Here is a 13,744-nt window from a genome sequence, read left to right as displayed (position 1 = left end):
GTAGCTATGGAGTTTCCAGTATAAATTAGGACAAAGCAATTTTTAAAAGGAGAAAGATTGATACAGAAATGTGACAACAGGAATTAGGTTTGGTAGACAGGAAGTACACATAGGCATAAGGATTTCAATAGGTCGTAGATAATAAATGGATTAACACTTGCCAATAGCTGTCTGTAGCAATATCTGACAATGTGATTTGAATCCAGCGTTGGAATAGTTTTCATGATAACAGAGCAAATTTCCAGATCCTAATATTCAAGGTATGAGGTTTTGAGATACTTTTCACCCCATATCACTAACTGTACACCATCCTCACTGTGCACCGGGACAAAATTGATGGCACAGGCAGCATTTGCCGATTGACATGAACAAAAGGTATAGTAACAGAGCTCTGGTATCAGATTAGGAACGCATTTAAAAGAATGGTTGGAGCGCAATGGAGGGTGCACACATCGAATAACAGGCTATTCTCTATGGGACAGATTGGCGGCCTGGTAGTTTAGGACATGTAATCCAAAGGTCGGGATTTAAACACCAACCACAGCAAGGTGTGCCATTGAATACAATAACGTATGTTAATTTCTGGACTGGAGCCAAAGAAATTATGGAGAAAGTTACTGAAGTTCAGGAGGAAGTAATGGATCCCCTCTCAGGATTTGATGAATCTTGTAGTTTCGCCTAACCTTCAATTCGTAACAAAGCCATCAAAGGACAGATTAACTGGTCATTTATCTCAACCTCAAGATTGTTCTATAAACTCAAAAGGTGCCATAATGTCCTTCAGAGAAAGAAGCCTCCCACATCTACCTGTTTTGGATTACACATAACTCCAGTTCTGGGTACATTTCGACTTTATACGATGCAGTAACACGTGTAATAGCGCGTTGTCTGAAGGTCGTCCATCTCCCCTGATTTTTAGTTTCATTGAAGTCAATGGAAGTGAAAGATCATCCGTTTTACACTATCACACACATTCAAAATATACTCCGATGTGCTAACTCTTAATGCCCCCATCACAACCCAGGATGGGCAACAATTGCAACTACACTGCGAGAGCAAATTTACAAATTGATCCCGTAAAGACACTCAGAGATATGAAACCTGGGGGCAGAATGTAATGCATGAAAGGTTTTAACGCCGATTTTGCTATTTTTACTCCTATATCAGCAGTTAGATCTTCCAATAACCCCGTATTCTCAGCAAAATAAAGAGGGTGTGAAATAGGAAACAAAAAGATTATATTGGGTTCAATGCCTCTATCGAAATAATGGATCTGAATCAGCAAACTGTGTTTCCTAATCTAAGTATTTTTGTAGCTGTTTTGCATCTCCAGAAGTGCCTGCTTTGTTTCACGGTTTAAGTATAGTCTTTTTAAATCATTGACTGTAGATAAAATACCAATTTTACAGATCCTTAGTAGCATTTTGAGGTCGATAGCGGGGCAGGGCACTGATTGGCTTTGACCAATATCTCACATATTGCACAGGCGGCTCTCATTTATTCCTAAACACTCGCCTCAGAATCAGAAGGTCACCGGTTCATGCCTCATTCTAGAAGTTATGTCCATAATGCAGGCTGACACCCAGTGCAGTGCTGGGTGAGTACAGCCATGTGGGAGCGATCATCTTTTGGACCAAAAGTTAAACTGAAGCCTCGTCTGCCTGTTCAGGTGAAAGTAAAAATAATCTGGCACTATTTGAAGAAGGTAGTGATGTTAGCGAATATTCATTCCTTAATCAACGCCAATAAAATAACTTAACTGGTCATTTATCTCAATACCATTTGCAGGATATTGCTTTGCTGCAGAGTTTGCCTGACAATAACGGTGACTGTATTCTGCAACTAATTAATTGTGAAATGCTTCGGGACATTCTGAGGATTTGAAAAGCTCTATAACAGTAGGATTTCTTTATTTCTGATGGGATGTTGTTTGCTGAAGCCCGGACATGTGCTGAGATTTACAGTGGAATATGTTTGTGTCTTTCCTCAGAGAGTGATGATGCAGATAGTGCAAGAGCTGTGCAAGAGACACGGGCTGAGCAAATATGTTTTTGATATGCTGACATCCCGGATCCCAGCAAGGTAGGTCTATTTTCCCTCAATGTTAATCAGGAATGTACAGCGCTCACAGAAACAACGTTCTGTAGATGCTGCGCGTGCAGTTTCCAATTTGCATGTTGGATAAGGGACTGGTAGCATAGTGTTAATATTACTGGACTAGCATTCCAAGAGGCCTGGACTACTGATCCAGAGACGTTAGTTCAGAATCCCACCACAGCAGCTGGGGAATTTATATTAAGATAATTAAATAAACCTCGAATAAAAAGCTAGTATCAGTAATGGTGGCGATTGACACTATCGGATTGTCATTAAAAAAAAACATCTGGTTCACTAATGTCCTTTAGGGAAGGAAATATGCCGCCCTTACCTGGTCAGGCCTATATATGACTCCAGACCCACAGAAATGTGGTTGAGTCTTAACTGTCCTAGCAAACAGCAACGGGGTTAATAATACTGTAGCGGTTCAAGAAGGTTGCTCACCACCACCTTCTCAAGGGCAATTAGCGATGGGCAATAAATGTTGGCCTTGCCAGCAGTGCCCTCATTCCAGGAACGAATAAGAAAAAGGCAGACAGACGGCTTTCATCAATAGGATAAATCCACCTGAAGCGAGATAGCAATTTCAGTCATGCGGTGCTTCGTATTGCGTGACTACCATTAATGAACTTCATAACTGATTTGAATGAAATGATGCAATGTTATCAAAATATTTGTGCGTTGGAGTTACGAATTGGAATAATTTTCCCTTTAGTTTTTCTCAACATATGGTGGTTCTGGATAAGTTGCTTTTAGTGGCCCTTCCATGATGCCTGGAGGAGATGGCGGGCATTCTCTTTGAATCACTGAAGGCTTTTTGATGCTGGTGCTCCCAGGGTGAATAAATGGCGATATATGTCCCTGTGCGGTGAAATGTAGCTTGGAGGGTAAATTGGGGTTGTTATTGTTCCCATTATTCTGTTGCTCTTGTTTTTATTTGGGGTCGAGTTCGCATAGGAGGAAAATGTTGCTAAAATATCCTCAGAGAGTTGCTGCTGTACATCCTGTAGACCGTATATACAGCAGCCACATTGTGTTGGTAGTGCTGCGGTTAGTATTGGGTCGAATAAAAGACGATTTAGGGATGGTCCGAGATATCCTTCAATGTGTATCTGTAGGCTGGAGCATTGTTATACCGGAAACTCCTGGAATGTGTAGACAATGTAGCGGGACCGGTTAATGGCTGACACGCAGGGAGGGAACTTGGCGTCATAACCAATAAATCACCGACGATCCACAAGCAGTGCTACAAGTACATTGGGAAGGTAAATAGAGATTTAGGTTGTATTGCTGCAATAGTACAATATAAACTAACAACACTCTAACGAGGCTTTGACATGCTTCCACTTTGGAAATTGCAGACCATTTTGGCAGGCATAGATAGTGAGGGTACAGGAGGAGAGTGATCAAAGCGATACACATTCGCAGGGCACTATAATATTGGGATTGATTAATAAATTGAGGTGATTTTCATAAGAGAAATGTTAGATCGGTGAAGATACACTGTGGGCTGTAAAACGTGGTGGAGATTAATTTCTGCTCCGTTGTATGAGTTGTTCGATCCCCGGGAGAACTCGGGACAGTGAGTATAAATCACATCGAAAAAGTGTTAGGTTAGACATTCGGACCCAGAGTCCTCCACCTCTGCAGCAGATTACTGAGCCATTCATGAAGGTAAATTCACCACAGTCCAATTGGAGCAACACGAGTTACCGAGTTAGTGGTACAGTTCTGTTACTGGTAAGTCACGGGCTAGCTGAAAGACTCATGGTTATAGTACTTTCCTGTAGCTTTGCTCGATTACCTTAGAGGATTGGAAAAAAATAGCCCCGAGTTTTTCCTAAATTCACAACTGTTCTTTTCTCCGTGTTTTACCTCTGCGACGGATCGTATGACCTGGAGGCAGATGGTGGGGGTTGGGAATAGTGGTGGGAGGTTGATATTCTTCATTGGATACAACATGCCTGGTTGGGAAGGGTTTACAGATCAGAGGATATTTATTAGGCCCTTTCCAGTTTTCGTTTGTGTATTCTAATATCTAACATCACCCCCTTTATTGAAAAGCCTGGTAGAAATCAGAAGGAGCAGATGCATGTTGAATAGAGCAGTAGAGCAGAATAATAATGGACAATCATCGTCAGATTTGGCGATCAATACATGATTTTTATATCACGAAACAAACAATCATGTGGGCAAGGATCTTCTGGATTCTGGGGTCATTTTAGAGTAATTTTATCTGTTCGTGTTAGAGTAGAATGGGTGATAGCGTATTGACCGTCCTATACACATCGACAGATTTAATTTCCCATTGCAGTTATCCGATATCGCTCCGATATTGCCAGTTTCATACTATTGGACACAATTAAAATGAACCCCATTGAGTTAGCGTTGGAAACAGCGCCCCGAATTCTCAGTTAAATACAGCCTGGAGGTAGGGAGGTCGCAGAAGTATCAGTTATTCATTAATGTGGATAAGACAATGCAGTGTGTCCTTCGGAATGGGTTATCTCTAATTTATCAGTTGGTAGTTCCTATGTCTGTTTGTGACTTTTGGATTGGCAGCCAACACGTTGCGTCAATCAGATCCAAGAGGTGTGCACGACAATAGAACAGACGGTAAACCGGACAGTTGAGAACACGCTGAACCGGCTGGAGAAGGACTGCGAGCTGAGCATGCGCACCACCAGGAGCCAGCTCGAGGAGAGCAGGTGAGGCTTTAGTGTGAGTTGTGTTCAGGACAGGTGCAGTGAGACTGGGCAAACAAGGATAGGAATAAACAACATTGTCAGAACTGGTAACAGAAAAAGGATTATAACTGAAGAGGGCATCGGGATAGGAGACTGGGCTCGATATTCCTTTCTGCGCTCCTCTAATTCTGGCTTCTTTCACATCTCTGATTTTAATCGCTCCACGATTGGCGGCCCTGCCTTCAACTGCCGAGGCTCTAAGGTTTGGAATTCCCTTTCCAAGCCTCGCCACCTCTTTACTGCTCTTTCCTCCTCCAAGAGGCTCGTTAAAAACGTTTCTTCTGCCCTATTATCTCCTTATGTGGCTCGGTGTCAAATTCTGTTTGATAACGCTCCTGTGAAGCGCCTTGGGACGTTTTACTACATTAAAAGCGTTATATAAATATAAGCTGTTATCATATCATGAATATTTAGATAGGAAATTTGGACTTACTTTCTTCAGCAGACTTCAAGAAGATCTTATCCAAGATTTCAAGTTAATGTGGCAGTTGAAAAGGCTATTGTGTTCTGTTCATATACCAAGACACGCGAGGTAGAATTGGGGAATTAGGAGCAAGAACAGAAGTCGAATGACCCATTTTATCCGGTGTGAACTGAGATCCTGGAATCATTTACCATTGAAGAGAATTGAAGCGAGCAGCGCAAAGGGCCTGGAGGCAGGATTGAGCGATATGTGTGTGGATGCACAAAGCATTCTAAAAAGAGTTTGAGCTGAAAGCTACAATAATTATGGAAAATAGAATGTTTCTGTAACGGGAACATAACTTAGATTTGGACTGGCCTTGAAACTTAAGTTTCCAGGTTTGAGAGTAGGAGAGAACCTTGGAAATAGTAACCATCACATATTGGGAGAAAGGGGCGCATCAGACTGTTGGCCAATTTAACTATGGTCCATAATGTAAAACGGATGATATCGGTTGGACCGCTTGTGATAAACCTCACGGAATGTTCCTTTCAATTAGAGTCATTCAGGAGAGATGTAAAACCGGCTGCCGATTCACTATCACCCGTTTTACACCATGGCACACAACCAGAATTACTCCCACGGCAAGGAAATTCGAACGGGCCTATAATGGGCGGCTAAATGGACATCGCCCATTGAACACTATCGCCCAGAGTTCAAATTACCCAAAATGTGAAACTTCAAATGAAGCCATCTGGTGAAGTTTGGGGCTAATAATGTTAAATATAATCACGTGGAATACAAAAAGTTTAATGGCGTTTTCAAACTGGAAGTGGAAGGTTTAAAATGGGGTATTAAGCTGACAATAGGTAGCAGAACAACAAATAGTAAGGGCTTTTACAAATATACAAAATTAAACAATTAATTAGACAGGGTAGGACCGATCAGGAATAAAGTATACAGTGGTGGGTAATTATAACTTTTTGCGATGGTGTAAAATGGTCGATATTGTAGGAACGGAGGTTTCTATCTGAATAAGATATTTGACTCGATGAATCAAATCAACAGGTTTTAAGGAACAACAAAGTTAACAGGGAAACTACAGGAGAAACGGTACACAGGTCTAATCAGCTTGCTGGGCACTCGACGACTACTGGAAGATTCTGGAAGCTGACTTCATGACGTCATGGCGTTCTTCACGCCACTGGTGGTCACGTGATCGGCGTCATCACGAGGAGTGCAGGAAAACACAATACAGTACAGTTAACAGGCAGTTTAAAGGTGCAGTCCGCGGCAGCGCTACACTGTAGTTAAAGGGATTATTACTAACTGTTCTGAGACCCTTGGTGGCTCTGCCACAGGCGCCCCCCCAGAATCCACTTTAACAGACATTGTCAACCGAGTAGGAGGTTTAATGCTCCTTGCCGAATGGCGACGAAACTCAGGCAGCGGAAACGGGGCGTTAGTAGATGAACCAGTGCCGGATTGCGGCAGAAGCGGCGTCTCGGGCGAGGCAGAAACGGTAGTCAGAGGTGCAGGCACGTCTGAGGCCGAATCGGGCTGTTCGACAGTGGGCTGGTGCACTGCTGGTCTGGCGGCCAATGGCGGTCGGCCGCGGCGAGGCGGTTGGGCAGCCACGACAGGCTCACTCCGATCTAGATGGGCTGGTTTGAGCCAGTCGATAGAGATGGTATCGGACTTTCCACCGACTTCGACTGTGAAAAACTTTTCCCCTGATGGGATGACACAAAAAGGTCCAGTATACGGTGGCATGAGCGGGTCTCTGTGACCGTCCTGTCTAATAAAGGCAAAGTCCGAACTCATGAGCTCTGTTGGGACATGAGGCCTCTGCAGGTCATGCTGCGAGGTTGGGATGGGCAGGAAATTCCTAGCTGCCTCCTGATGTAGCAGGAGCTGTTGAGCTGCTGATCATGGTTCGGTGTGTGGAGGGAGAAAGTCACCTGGCACTCTGAGTGTCTGGCCATAAACCAGCTCAGCCGTCGAAGACTGAAGATCCTCCTTTGGGGCTGTCCAGAGGCCCAGCATCACCCATGGGAGCCTGTCCACCCAGTTGGGTCCCCGCAAGCTGGCATGGAGGGACGCTTTGAGAGACAGATGGAACCTTTCGCACAGGCCATTCACCTGTGGATGGTATGCAGTGGCACGGTGCAGCTTGGTACACAGGCCTTGAGCCACTGCATTCCACAGCTCTGATGTGAATTGCGGACCGCAGTCCGAGGAGATGTCCGATGGCACCCCGAACCGAGCCACCCACGACGAAAGAAATGCCCTGGCGATGTCTGCTGCAGTGGTAGCGGCCAAGGGAATCGCCTCTGGCCACCTGGTGGTCCGGTCTACCACCATCAGGAGGTGTGTGAATCCACGTGACCCGGGAAGGGGACCTACTAAATCCACGTGAACGTGGTCAAAACGGCGCTCAGGCACCGGGAAGTTGGCCACCGGAGCCTTGACGTGACGGTGGACTTTGGATTTTTGACAATCGACGCAATTGTTTGTCCAGTTTCGGACGTCCAAATGCATGCCCTTCCAAACAAATTTGCGGGACATTAGCCATTGAGAAGTCCGCATCCCTGGGTGAGATAACCCGTGGATTGCCTGGAATACTTTCTTGCGTCATTCGACTGGCACAATGGGCCGGGGCACTCCCATGGATGTGTCGCACAAGAGCATGGTTCCTGCCACTTGAATTGGCACATCTGCAACCTGCCAACTGGAAGGCGTGGTCCTAAATGCTTGTACCTCTGGGTCTGCCAGTTGATCCTCTGCCAGTCCGACGAAATCGATGCCCAGGTGGGCTGCCTGGACTGGAACCCGGGATAGGCAATCTGCCATGGGATTATCCTTGCCTGACACATGCCGCAAATCCGTTGTGAATTCAGATATAAACATGAGGTGGCGCTGCTGCCGAGCTGACCAAGGTTCCGCCGTTTTGGCCATGGCGAAGGTGAGCAGCTTGTGGTCCACAAATGCAGTGAACGGACGGCCTTCTAGAAGGAAACGGAAATGACGGATGGCCAAAAACAGGGCTAGCAACTCTCTGTCAAAAGTGCTATACTTTCGCTCGTTCTTGCGCAGTTGGCGGCTGAAAAATGCTAACGCCTGCCAACCCCCGTTGACCCACTGCTCTTGAACTGCTCCGAAGGTGTAGTCGGAGGCATCCGTAGCGAGGGCAACAGTCGCGCCCGGGAGTGGGTGTGCTAGCATAGTTGCATCCGCCAACGCTGCCTTGGTATCGCGGAACGCCTGGTCCATTTGCGGGGTCCAATTGAGAACATCCTTTAGCGACTTTCATTTTAGTGCTTCGTACAGTGGTTGCATTAACCGGGCCGCATTGGGGACAAAACGATGATAAAAATTTACCATCCCCAAGAACTCTTGCAGGGGTTTGACTGTGTGAGGCCGCGGGAATGCGGTAACTGCCTCTACCTTGGTGGCTAGTGGGATGGCGCCTTCTGGGGTAATCCTGTGTCCCAGGAAATCAATACTGGATACTCCAAACGTGCATTTGGCCGGATTGACAAGAAGGCCGTTTTGGCTGAGCCGGGTCAAAAGTGTACGTAAATGGGCCATGTGAGCTGTCGTATCCTTGCTGGCTATTAGGATGTCGTCCAAATATACAAAAATGAAGTGCAGGTCCCGTAAGACAGAGTCCATCAACCGCTGGAATGCTTGAGCTGCGTTTTTCAGACCAAATAGCAAGCGGAGGAACTCAAAAAGACCGATCGGAGTGATGAATGCCGTTTTGGGGACGTCTGGAGGGTGCACCGGAACTTGGTGATATCCACGAACGAGATCCACTTTAGAAAATATAGATCTGCCAGCCAGATGTGCCGAGAAATCTTGGATGTGGGGAATAGGATACCTGTCCGGTGTCGTGGCGTCGTTTAAGCATCTGTAATCCCCGCTAGGTCGCCATCTGCCACCTGGTTTGGGTACTATATGCAGTGGGGAGGACCAAGTGCTGTCCAAATGCTGGATGATCCCGAGGCGCTCCATGGTCTGGAACTGAGCCTTTGCAGGTGGCAGCTTGCCGGCTTCTAATCACCGCGCCCGAGCGTAAACGGTTGCTCTGGTCATGGAGATATGGTGCTCCACCTCGTGCCGTGTGCCTGCAGCCGAAAAAGTAGACCTGGTGAGCTCCGGGAATTCACCGAGCAGGTGCGTAAACCCATCTTGCGATGGAACCGCACAGGTCACCGACCAGGACACGGCGGTGCTGCGGTGGCAGGGGCACTGCATGGAAAGTGGACGCATTAATGAGTCGGCAATGTTGGACGTCGACCAGCAGACCGTTGGCACAGAAAAAATCAGCCCCCTGGATGGCCTGTGAGACCTTAGCTGTAATAATGTCGCAGACAAAACGCTGACCAGCGAAGGTTAAGTTTACCGTCTGTTTACCAAACGTTCACATGGCAGCGCCATTTATTGCCACGAGGGAAGGCCCCTGGCTGCCGGATTGTAGGTCCAGCGTTGAAGCTGGCAGGATGCTGCACTGTGAACCAGTGTCACACAGGAATCGTCGGCCCGTAACGGAATCCGTAACGTAAATGAGTTTGCCCGCTGAGCCCGGCGCCATAGCTAACTTGCCGTGCTTTTCAGACCTTGTCGTCTGTCTGGGAGGACGCGGGCTTGTTGGAGTTTTTTTTTCTTGAGGGAAACTGCAAGGAGGCCAGCAGCAACGAGCTTTGGCGCCAAAACGGGCGTGGTACACGCACCATCCTGCTGGGGGAGGGCTGGGCTTCGCTCGCGTGGGTGAAAGGCGGCTTGTGGCTGCACAACATTGCTGAGTAACAGTAAATATCTTGTCTGCCTCTGCAGCGAGTTCAGCACCATCTGTGATGGCAGTGTTGGCCAAGGCTGCCTGAACCGGTTCGGGTAGCAGGCAGAGGAAAAGCTCACGGAATAAAAAACATTGGGGTTCCGCACCCAACAACGTGAGCATTTGACTCATCAGCTCTGACGGTTTTGAGTCCCCGAGACCGGGCATGGAAATAAGCTGCGTGCCCACTCCGACTTATTAAGATCAAATACCTGTAGCAAACGGGCTTTAAGCGCTTCGTACTTGCCCTCCTCCGGTGGGCTGCCAAGGATGCTGATGACCCGTGAGGCCGTGCCACTGTCGCGAGCAGCAACCACATAATAATAATGGGTCGAATCCGCTGTGACCTCCCGGAGAGCGAACTGTGCTTCTGCCTGGAAAAACCATGCTGCTGGCTGCTGTTCCCAGAACTGTGGCAGTATAAGGGCGACAGCGTTCGTGTTCATCCTCGACGAAAGTTGTCCAATGAGATTGGGGTCACCAATGTAGGAACGGAGGTTCCTATCTGAATAAGGTATTCGACTCGATGAATCAAATCAACAGGTTTTAATGAACAACGAAGTTAACAGGGAAACTACAGGAGATACGGTACACAGGTCTAATCAGCTTGCTGGGCACTCGACGACTACTGGAAGATTCTGGAAGCTGGCGTCATGACGTCATCGCGTTCTTCGCGCCACTGGTGGTCACGTGATCGGCGTCATGACGTCATCACGTGGCGTGCAGGAAAACACAATACAGTAGTTAACAGGCAGTTTAAAGGTGCAGTCCGTGGCTGCACAACACTGTTGTAAAAGGGATTATTACTAATTGTTCTGCGACCTTTGGTGGCTCCGCCACAATATAGAATTATGCGTCCAAGATACACCATCAAGTCAATCAAAGGGAAAATTGGACATGACATAAAGTGGCGACCAATTCAATAACGTCCATTTTGCATCCGCGCCCAAAGTTAAAATTACTCCCATATATTCTTAATGAGATAAATTTATGGTAATAATAGTTGATCTCATATATTAAGAAATGATCCAGCTTCGGATCACTGTTGTTGATTTCTGTTGTCCTGCGGTGCTGAATTTCCATTATTACACTGATTTGGTGGACTTGTGGAATATGTTTTACACCAGTTACTGAAGAGAATGATTCTGATTTCCATTTCAGTGAACAGGCACCTAAAAACAGGAAATCCTGGATCAAACATATGTTCTTCAGCTCCTTGACATACCTGGCACCACTCTCACTGCTGACAAGTTTCATCATTTCCAACACATCAAGAGAAAGCCTCGCCAATATAATGGGAGAGGGCTTGGCCCACATTTCGCTGACCTGGGCGTAATGGCTCTCTTTAAATACCCTGAGTTTAACCAATGATTATCTGCCACTGTTAGGCGTCTATTTGTTTGACTGGACTGCGTAGATGGAGCTCTATTCCATATCCTGATCTGTACCTGCCCCGTAAGTCTTTGAGGAGAAAATACAGAGGGAGCTTAATTCTGTATTAAACACGTATTGTACCAAACCTAGGATTGTTTTATGGAACAGTGTATCAAGAACTTTAGTCTGTATCTAACCCGTGCTATACCTTCCTGGGAGGTTTTGTTGGGACACTGTAGCAAAAGCTTCAAACTGTATCTAACCTGTGCTGTAGCTGCCCTGGGAGTGCTTAATGGGACTGTATAGATGGAGCTTTACTCTCTATCTGACGCATGTTTTATCTAAACCATACTATTTTTCCCTCATGTTAGTTGATGTGAGTGTTTCACTCGGCATTGTACAGGACGTTTTATTCTGTATCTGACGAATGCTGCACCTTCCCTGGGAGTGTTTGATGGGATAGTGTAGCGAGTGCTTTATGCCGTATATAACCTATGCTGAACCTAACATAGGTATGTTTTATGGGACAGTATAGATGGAACTTTACTCTGTATCTGACGCTTGCTTTATCTAACCCTTACCGTGTATAACCTGATGGTAGTTGATGTGTGCATTCGTTGGGATATTGTAGAGGGAGTTCTGCTCTGTATCTGACCAGTGCCATACCTGCACTGGAAATATTAAATGGGCCATTGTAGAGGGAGCTTTACTTTGTATCTAACCTGTGCTGTACCTGCCCTATACATATTTGATGGCACAACGTTGAGGAAGGTTTACTATATGTTAAACTCCTACTGTACCTAACCTGATTGCAGTTGATGGTAGTTGTAGCTGGAGTTTTTTCAGATCTTAATCTTGCTTTGCAGATAAGATATTGGCATTTCTTCTGGGCATAGAATGAGGGGGCGGTCGAGAAGAACGTAATATATTTCAGTGAAATAATGAGGTTGTTCCACTTCTCCGGGCACTTTCATTCTCGCAAAATAAAATTGGAAATCAGATTTGCTGTGATGGCCACTTCACATGTTCACTTTTAGCTAAGTTGATCTCAGATGCCTTTGATTTTCCCCTAGGTTTCTCAAGAACTAAAAGTTATTGTCTTGTAACAGGGGCCAGCGCTTAAGTTCATCAAGATAAGTTCAATCTGACCTGAAATGGACCATCATAAACCCTTACCATAAACGTGAATCACAAAGATTGCAATGTGAGTCTTTTACTCCACCTTTATTACAGACCTGCTCAATGTGTCACTTTGTTACTCTACTCTTCTGGCTAATGCTGTGTATCTAAAACCTGGAACTGGTTAACCAGAGAAATTACCTTCTGGCGCTGATTATGCTGATCGGATTCATGTCCATTTCGATGTTCCTTTCAAAGTGCTATTCCAGGTAAATGTTATTCTGTTAGCGGAAGATGCAGTGGAACAAAAACAAAGGAAAGCGACATAAAGGGATAAGGCTAGAAAGACTGAAAGAGTCCGATATAGGGAGAGAAGGAGTAACAGATGAAGGAAGCTAGGTAATGTCAGAAAGAGCCAAAGGCATCTACAAACACACAGGGCGACGGAAGGGAACAAACAGAGACAAGGGGAGACAGAAACAGAGAGAGGGGGCTGAAAGAGAAATACAGGCGAAACACGGGGACCGAGATATAACGAAACACACACAGAGAGAGAGGTGAAAGACAGAGACAGAAACAGAGAATGAAAAGACCAAGAGAGCGACAGGGAAAAAGAAAGAGAGGCTGAAAGAGAGAGTGAATCAAAGATAGATGGAAGAGAGAGACAGTGATATACAGCGAGAGAGAGAGAGAGAGAGATAGTTTGAAGGAGACTATCATCAGTAGAGGGGTAGGAATTTAATCAGGGAGGAAGATTTCTGCAGGTGCAGTTTGCCAGATGTAAAATACTACTTGATTGTGACTGAGGAGATGAGGAAACTGCTCACCCACACATGGTATCCTGGGCTGTGCTGAATTTCTGCCTCCATTTTTCAGCACAAAAACGACCCTATTGAGGAAGGAGAAAAAGAAACTAGAAGCAAACCGTGACTATGTCCAATGTGTTGTGGCTGAGAAAAAGATGAATTTTCCCTGTCTTCCTGTCCTCTCTCTGATCATAACAATCGACAGATAAACTTCTCTATATTCACCAGACATTCCAGTTTTGACGCAATTCATTCTTGAATTTCCTTCATTAACACGGGAATAATCCTTTATTTGTTGCAAGCAGAGCTCTATGAGATATACCTCCATCAGCATGTCTCTGAACAGGAAGTGAGCTAA

The 13,744-nt window shown here is 45.8% G+C and overlaps 1 pseudogene; it reads left to right on the top strand.

Annotated features, from left to right (window-relative positions):
- Positions 1-13,744, top strand: part of LOC147092669 (uncharacterized) — a 38,707-nt pseudogene extending 24,963 nt beyond the window's left edge.

This window comes from Somniosus microcephalus, unplaced genomic scaffold (genome assembly GCF_052327205.1).
Source record: "Somniosus microcephalus isolate GS21.2 unplaced genomic scaffold, FLI_Smic_1.0 unresolved_chr2, whole genome shotgun sequence".
NCBI lineage: Eukaryota > Metazoa > Chordata > Chondrichthyes > Squaliformes > Somniosidae > Somniosus > Somniosus microcephalus.
This window is presented reverse-complemented; position numbering and strand designations above follow the sequence as displayed.